General features: G+C 37.4%; 1 long non-coding RNA gene across 3 annotated transcripts; it reads right to left on the bottom strand.

Moving 5' to 3' along the window:
- Positions 1-538: 538 nt before the first annotated feature.
- On the bottom strand, positions 539-1,636 carry LOC131221275 (uncharacterized). Of its 3 annotated transcripts, none has more exons than XR_009159191.1 (3): positions 1,349-1,636; positions 814-999; positions 539-720 (listed from the first exon to the last, which is right to left on the bottom strand). It is a non-coding gene; the product is annotated as an uncharacterized LOC131221275 (long non-coding RNA). The 3 variants fall into 3 exon arrangements; XR_009159206.1 differs by having other exon boundaries at positions 854-999; positions 1,349-1,634; XR_009159184.1 differs by having other exon boundaries at positions 888-999; positions 1,349-1,605.
- Positions 1,637-8,272: the final 6,636 nt, after the last annotated feature.

Raw genomic sequence — 8,272 nt, 5'->3', positions numbered from 1 at the left:
AATGCGTCCAGAAACCAAACTTTTTAAAAACAGCCTTTACTGAATTGTTTCTGGATGCATCAGGACATGAAAAGTCTTCCGATGCAGCCATTCCTTACTATGGGGGCTTATGGTCCAAGTTCTCCAGACCATTGGTCTGATGGGCCACACCATGGATGGGGGACACTAAAATTCTTGAAATTTTAAAGTCCCTAGCCATCCAATATTTTTCCCTTTTTTTTTTTTTTTTTTTTTTTTTTTTTTTTTTTTCTGAAATTCCATTGTATATTCTCCTAAATGGAGACCATTGATCAAAGTGCAAGGATTTCCAGCAACTCAACATATGTTTCAGAAAGCCTCCATATAAGATAAACTGAGAAATATAGACACAAAGATGGAAAAGAGAAGAAAAAAAAACCAACATCAAAAAATTCCATAGAAAAGAAATTAAATAAATACCAAGGACAGAAAAATTAATTTTTTTTTTATTAAAAAAAGGAATATAAATAGAAGAGGCATTGATGAGACGGATGAAGATTCAGAAAAACAAACCAAAGGATTATGATGAATTGACTTTATTGGACCGAAATAAATGCTACGTACATCAATGGGCAACTACCCTTGTTGGCTAATCGTATTCCATCCTTGATGATTTCCTTCACGACCATACCCTATGAAGTGGCAATTCATACACAGTCCAGAAACCCCCAAGAGAAGTGATGGCCAAATGAGGTAGTACATCTGATGAGGAACAAAAAATGGATAGTACACAAGAGTTACAAGGGTAACCAATAAGCATTTAGAATTCCAAACAAAGAAACAATGGTTTACTACCGCATAAATATCTTTTTCGGCTCAAGAAGACAACCATTACTAACTTTCTAGCCAACAAATTTTCAAAGCATTACCGCTTTGAACTGGGATAGGTAGTGGTTGAGCAGTGCATGATCCCCAGCGTTCTTTGCAGCCACGGCACTAAGGGCGCACACACCAGCCTGACCACAGATGAATGTCACATGTCTGCATATACAAAGATGCACACAGTAAGCAGCATGATGATAATAGTGCAATACCCGTCAAGGTCCACCTTAAAACAAAATGCTCCTTCTAGAGGCTCCTTTCACGCACAATCCACAGCATATCCCAAGATCGTTTGTTATTACACCATATAGTCACCCAGGCAATGCATATTTTTTATTTTATTTTGAAAGATCAATGCAGAGTTTTTCAATGATTTCTCATACTAAACATTCTTCAGAATCATTTTAGAGATAGCCTGGATATTGTACCTATGCAAAGATTCACATCAATCGAGTAAGATAGGTGAAAGATATACGAAATTAACTAAGAAAAAGATTCACACAAGTACCTTGATTCTCGTGAAGCAGTATCACAAGCCCTCACAATTTCAATGCAGAGATTGAGATCATTCTTGTTCTTGGTGACTTCATATGCTTTGAAAAGTAAGAATGCTGTCCCAAGGGAGCCAGTGTAGAGAGTGAAATCCCTAACACACCGTCCAGCCCGTACCCAAGTCTCCTTCACAATCTGAAAAATAAATAGGTAATGGGAATGATGTAAAGGCAAAAGTCACCAAGCCTTGAAAGTGAATCCATTTTTCAGCACGAACCAATCTCAAGCTTTTTATGTCTGCATTCAACGAAAATGTGACCATCTAAATAAGAGGGTCACTAAGCCTGCAGGCATCAATATGGGTATTTTAATGTGCCATCCTAATTTGTCCTATATATGCCTAAAAGTTGGAAATATGGAGGGATGTTTCAGAATCTAAAGTTTCAAAAATGATGGGATAAAAATAGAGTTTGTGGAATGCAATTTTAGCAATTTTAGTAATGATATGAGTGCAAAGTGAGGAATTAATTAAGATTGATTGCCACAAGGTAACCCAAGATGACCATTTCTGACATCTTGGGTCAATAATTCATGACGACGGAGAGATTGAGAAGAATGTTGCTCATTGAATTAGAGAAGGTAGATGAAAGAGAGATGAGCTTCAGAAATTTATGCGCGATCCCTGCATACCAATCAAAATGAAGGGGAGATTTTATAGGACAGCTATCAGATCAGCCATGCTTTTATAGAACAGAATGTTAGACAACAAAATGTTTATATAATGTGTAGCTAAACAAGGATGTTGAGATAGATGAATGGCAAGGCGAGGAAGGATGGAATTAGAAGTGAATGCTATGACCGAAGAATGCAATTATTGCAATTTAGAGTCATAGACTCACTGTAATTTTCGATTACATGGATGACCCAACAGATCGAATTATTGCAATTATGTTCAACTGAACACCCATATATCAAATGCTTTCCACACACAAGAAATGAATGTAAATATTCAGCTCAATCAAGAGACGAGGATTTTTTAATAACATCATATTCTTGCAATCAACTATGTGCATCCAAACAAATCATCCATGACAAGAATAAAAGCAGCTTGCTTTTCAAGTACAAACCAAAATGGTTTAATAAAGTTCCTTTGCCTCTACTGGACAGGACGGCGGAGCCTCATTCTTGAACAATAACACTCTATTGGAATAACCTCCTCCTTGAACAAAATAAATTGCTGGCATACCAATTAAGCCACATTCTGTTGGTAAGTTTTTTCTTTCTAAAACTGCAATGTAAGCAAATCTGAACATTCTCATGCCATCAAAATGATCCATAAGCCTGTATTTAAATTGAGAGCTTTTATTTTAGTCCATAAGCCTGTATTTAAATCCGAACAAAATAAATTATTCTTCTAATGGGTTGAGCCAAACACAGTTCAATTGAATTGTGCATTCAAATGATCTCCATGTTGAAACCACCTTACACTCATTTGGAGTCAAAAGAAACATAACTGCATTTTGTGGGCTCTGTCCTCATTATAATAATAGGACACATTTTCATCATTTAAAATTGAGTGAAAAGCTGCACTTGTGGCTATACTAATTTGTGATTTTGGAATTTCTACTCTTAGTAGATTTCCAAAAATCACAAAATGGGGATGTTTTGTGTTGTATTAGGAAAAAACAAAAGACTTCTTTCAAATCCACATGAATATTATTTAACTGTTTTTGGATTTTCTACTAATAGTGTAAGAGTAGAAATCCAAAATCACATATTAATGTTCTCAGAGGCTAAGCCAAACACAAGCTAAACTGATTAATGGTTCCTTTTTTCTTTTCTTTTTTGAAATGTGAGAACACACGCACTCTTACACCCCCATGCACACTTTCAAGAGTACCCCATGGAAAAGTTTCGAAATGAAACACCCAGATCAGAAATTATCCATATCCGATTTTTGTGGCCATCAACATGAGAATCCAAACAAGGGTTTCTCATGAAACAACTGCTGGAGAAAGATAAAACCTAGAACACTTGACGTAGTTTACTAGTTACCTTTCTTTTGTTTTCTTCTCTTTTCTTTCTTTTTTTTTTCTTTTTTTGTATCAAAGTCACCATTTCTAAATGTGGTAAATGTGTATGAAATCCGAAACAATCATCCAGTGGCGTTGCTTAAATGGACCATATATACCCATAAAAACAACAAAAGACCCATAAAAACAACAGAAAATGAAAAATACCCAGATTATAATTAATCCAGTAACATTATCTCAGCACATTCCAAATACAAAACCCATAAAATGAAGCGGAACAAATTCATAGCAGTAAAACATTAAGTTTCAGTAGATAAAGAGATGTTTGCTCACTACTTTGAGGTTCTAGCCCCACAGGCACCTCCACATGTGGCTATGCATGCTAACTGGGCACGTGCATATGACATCCAGGCCACGTATCAGGTGGAAAACGGTGTAGATTATCCAGCCAAAAGCCAGTCCAGAAAACCACTCAGGCCAGCCACAAATGAACAAAAACATTGGACAGTCATTTTCAAGGCCACCAAATCTGCCTATTCCCGTGCAGCTGACCTGACAGTTGAATAGCTTGAGTTTCTGGCTAGATGATCTACACTGGTTCACACGTGATACATAGATAACATTTGCCAGGTTGGCATGTGGAGCCCCAAATAGAGGTGCATGTGGACTAGTGGAGGATACATGAGGGGTTAGCAAACCTCCAGTCTCAGGTATGCTGATTGAAATTGATTTCATCATGCATTGAGGACATAATGTTCTTGCATGATTACTTGCTGATGACAGGAGATTCAACTTGGCATATAAAGATAATAGATACAAACATCGTCGGAGTCCTTGAAAAGCCCTCATGATGACAGTTATAAACAACAATGTAAAATTCAAAATCAAAGGGCACTTTCTACCAATTATCTTGAAACTAGCACTGATAGTTAACAGTAGAATTAATCCAGTTCAATATCTGCACCATAAAATAAGAGTAATCCACCAAATTTGGCGAATGAATCATTGAAAGATAAATGATAGACAACAAGGAATTATTCCAACAAGAATGTAAAAACATTGGTTGGGTAGAGTAGTACAAAAATATGCACCAACAATTAAAATCTATGTATCTAACAAGTAAGAAAATTTTATTCAATACAAAAATCATTCCATACTTATAGTTTTCTAGTAATAAAAACACTCCAGATGATATCAAGAATTAAGGGTCAAATACGGACAACACAGTAAAACATTTAAGGGATTAAATTCAGTAAGAAATTGATGAAAGGAGTAGTCCATATTCAAAGCAAAGGTCCGGGTGTGGGCTCCACGAATCAAAAGTGAAAACCCAATCAAATCAACAAATCCAGGGAAGTTTATTCAATTGAGAATCCAATGCTAGCCATCTCAACAAAATTCAAGTAAAAACAAACTAAAAATGAAAGAAATTCCAACCACTATTCAAATCACATATGCAAATCTGAAGAGAAACATCACGAAATGGATCTAAGATTGAAGAAATTGCAACCACTATTCAAATCACATATGCTCAAGAAGACTACACCACATAATTTGTAAAATCAGAAATCCCTAATTCTGGTTGGATCCTCAGATCCCCAAAATCCTCAAATCCCTAATTTGTAAAATCAGAAAAACCCCAATTCGGGGTCCACATTCAAATCTGTAAGCCCTAAAATCCCCAAATCCCGAAATGAGGGTCCTCATCAAATCAAAAATCCATAAATTAATAAATCCCCAAATTCCTAAATCGGCATTGAGAGAGAGAGAGAGAGAGAGAGAGAGACCTCACGTTCGACAAATCCCTGTCAACCGAGCTTCAGAGAGAGAGAGAGAGCGAGGGCGTGCGTGGGCAGGGTCTAGCTACTGACAGGTTGAGAGAGAGAGAGAGAGAGAGAGAGAGAGAGAGAGAGGATTAGGGCGAGAGAGAGAGGAGAGGGGACCGCGGATTAGTTAGAGAGAGAGAGGGGGAGAGGTTCTTGCTGGACGCTGGACGCCGGACGCGGATTAGATACAGGTTTGAGTAGCGAGTTGGCTACTGAAGTGACGTCACCAATTTCTGTGGGGCCCACTATGATGTATGTGTTGTATCTACACCGTCCATCTATTTTGAGATATTATTTTAGAGCGTGACCCAAAGAATGAGGCAGATAAAAACATGTAGTGGACCTCACCATAGAAAACACTGGAGAGAGTGATTCCCACCATTGAAACTATCCTAAGGCCCACCATAATTTTTATTTGAAATCCAACCTGTTCAAAAGTTAAAAAAGACATGAAATAAGGTAAAATACAAATATCAGCTTGATCTAAAACTTTGGTGGCCTTTAGAAGTTTTTAACGGTGGGTGTTAGTGTCTCCACTGTTTTCTGTGCTGGGGTCCACTGGAGCTCTGGATTTAACTATGGATATTGCTCTAAAATGATCTCTCCAAATGGATGGAAGGTGTGGAGTTAAAACATAGGTGGGGCTCAAAAATGAGAGGTATATAAATATCAGGTGGACCACACCACATGAAAACAATAGTGATTGGATATCCATCATTAAAATCCTCATAAGGCCCACTGTACTGTTTATTTGGCTTCCAATTTGTTTATTAGGTCATACGGGCCTAGATGAAGGGGAAAAACAAAAATCATCTTGATCCAAAACTTTTATGGGCCCTAGAATGTTTTAAATGGCTGACGCTCATTTAACACTATTTCTTGTAACGTGGTCCATTTCAAATTCGTACATGCCTCATTTTTTGTCTCATGTCATAAGATGATCTTTAAAAATAAATGGATAGCATGGATTAGACACAAACATCAGCTTGATCTGGGACTCGAATTGGGTAGTGATGGCCCTTACCATGGGGCTCGTCCATATGTATGTAATTGGTTGCAATGGCAGGTGATTGTACATTTCCTAGTGTTATATCCTATTCGAGATTTTTCGTCTCATATCATGACATTAACTAGCAAACATGTGTGATATGGATTTTACAATGCCATTGCAATGGCCCTGCAACGACTTAGTTACACAGTATACCTACTTATATGCTCCATGATGGCTCCACACAGAGAAGAAGTTCGAGGAGTCTACTTGCATCAAAAAATTAAAAAGATAAAAGTACTTAGTTGCAAATCAAATATAGGGCACATACGATAGCCTATAAATGAAGTTAAATGGAAAATGAAAATGGAGGTAAATGAATTGGGAATAAATGACTTACTAGCTGTGTTTGGATGGGAGTACATGAAATGTGTTGGTGCTGTTTTCCAACAGACCGTGGCCAATATAGGGGACTCTTCGATGCCTAAGTCAATATCGAGGTTTTATAGAGTATGGTAGGATCTCCAAAAAAGAAATATTAGTCAAGTATTTAGGGTTTCTCAGTGAACGTATCTTGGATAGTGGGAGGTACCTATATATTTATAAGAGAACCAGAATACAATTTCAGGAGGACTCTCGCCTGATATGTTGGCTGTAATTTGGGATGTCCGTGAGATGAGTGGTTCTCAAGATCGTCGGGATCCGATATTATCCTCTAAAGATCTTAAGTGGGATCTTTTAGGATGTTAAAGGATATCCCAGATCTCGGTGGATGTTCCATCAACACTGTTTCTTGGGGCACACAACAGTGGATGTTCTATCAACACTGTTTCTTGAGGCGGGCACACAACGGTTTTGGATCAAGCTAATGGTTGCGTTGTCCCAAAACCACGTTTGTGTGACAATAATTCAATGTGGCCCACTGATGAGCAAACTTGGCCTGGGCAAGTTCATGATGTGGTATCCCTGATTAATGTCCTGGATCCTCACCATAAATGTATCTTTTAAATAATTTTTTTGAAGGTGACTGAGCAAGACATGGTGGAAACGTTCTTCCGTCCATTCGAGATGTGTGTGAAGTAAGGAGATGAGATGTGTGTGAAGCAAGGAGACGTTAGCAACATCATGTGCTCTTACAACCGTATCAACAGCATCCCCACACGCGTGCGATCCAAAACTCTTATCTCAAACAATATGAGGAGATTGAAATCTTCGCAGGTAATGTTGTTTTATTTATTTATTTTAAACTTTTTAAAAAAAAAAAAAAAACAAGAAGTTATGTTGGTATTTTCTTATTTCAATCATATAAATGAAAATTGTTTTAAAATATCCACATATAGCTACAAAAATCAATAATTATTAATTTTTTCCACTTAGTTAATTTAACTAGTAAATTCTACTAGCTATTTTGTTAATCATTGCCTAATATATTAGGCATTTCTTTGCATGATCTAATCATTGTGATTTTTTCAAGAGCATTGCCCATTATTGTATGGAATGAATGGAAAGTCCACGTCAAATATTGGATCATCCAAAATGCTCAAATCAACTAATTGAGAAATTGGGTATGATCTATCCATGATGGGGAATAAGTCCAATGGTCTAGATCAACAAACTATTAGACCTATATATACAAAATTTTAGCACAATTAGGTCATGGGAACTCCCCATGAGGTCAAGCTGTGTGGGCCCCACCATGATGTGTGTAAAACATCAACACCGTGAATTTGATGGGTCCCCTTTAAATTATGGTATATCCCAAAAATCAGCCGTATACGGAACTCCAGTGGGCCATACCATCTAAAATCATGTCAAGACATGCCTAAAACATATAAAAGAACTTGGTGGGCCTCACCTGAAAATTGGATGCGTCTGAAACTTGGTATGACCCCTCATCCAAGTGGCACACACATAATTTATGGGCTGGATTTGTGAACCACATCTCGGTGGGCCCAAAAGATAATGAATGGGCATTAGGATAGTTTCAATGGTGGGAATCACTCTCCCCGCTGTTTTCAGAGCTGGGGTCCACTACAGATTTTTATCTCCCCCATTCTTTGGCTGATGACTTAAAACGATATCTCAAAACGGAT

This window comes from Magnolia sinica, chromosome 1 (assembly GCF_029962835.1).
Source record: "Magnolia sinica isolate HGM2019 chromosome 1, MsV1, whole genome shotgun sequence".
In the NCBI taxonomy this organism is placed as follows: Eukaryota; Viridiplantae; Streptophyta; class Magnoliopsida; order Magnoliales; family Magnoliaceae; genus Magnolia; species Magnolia sinica.
Note: the sequence above shows the minus strand (reverse complement) of the source record. Positions and strands in the feature narration are given on the sequence as shown.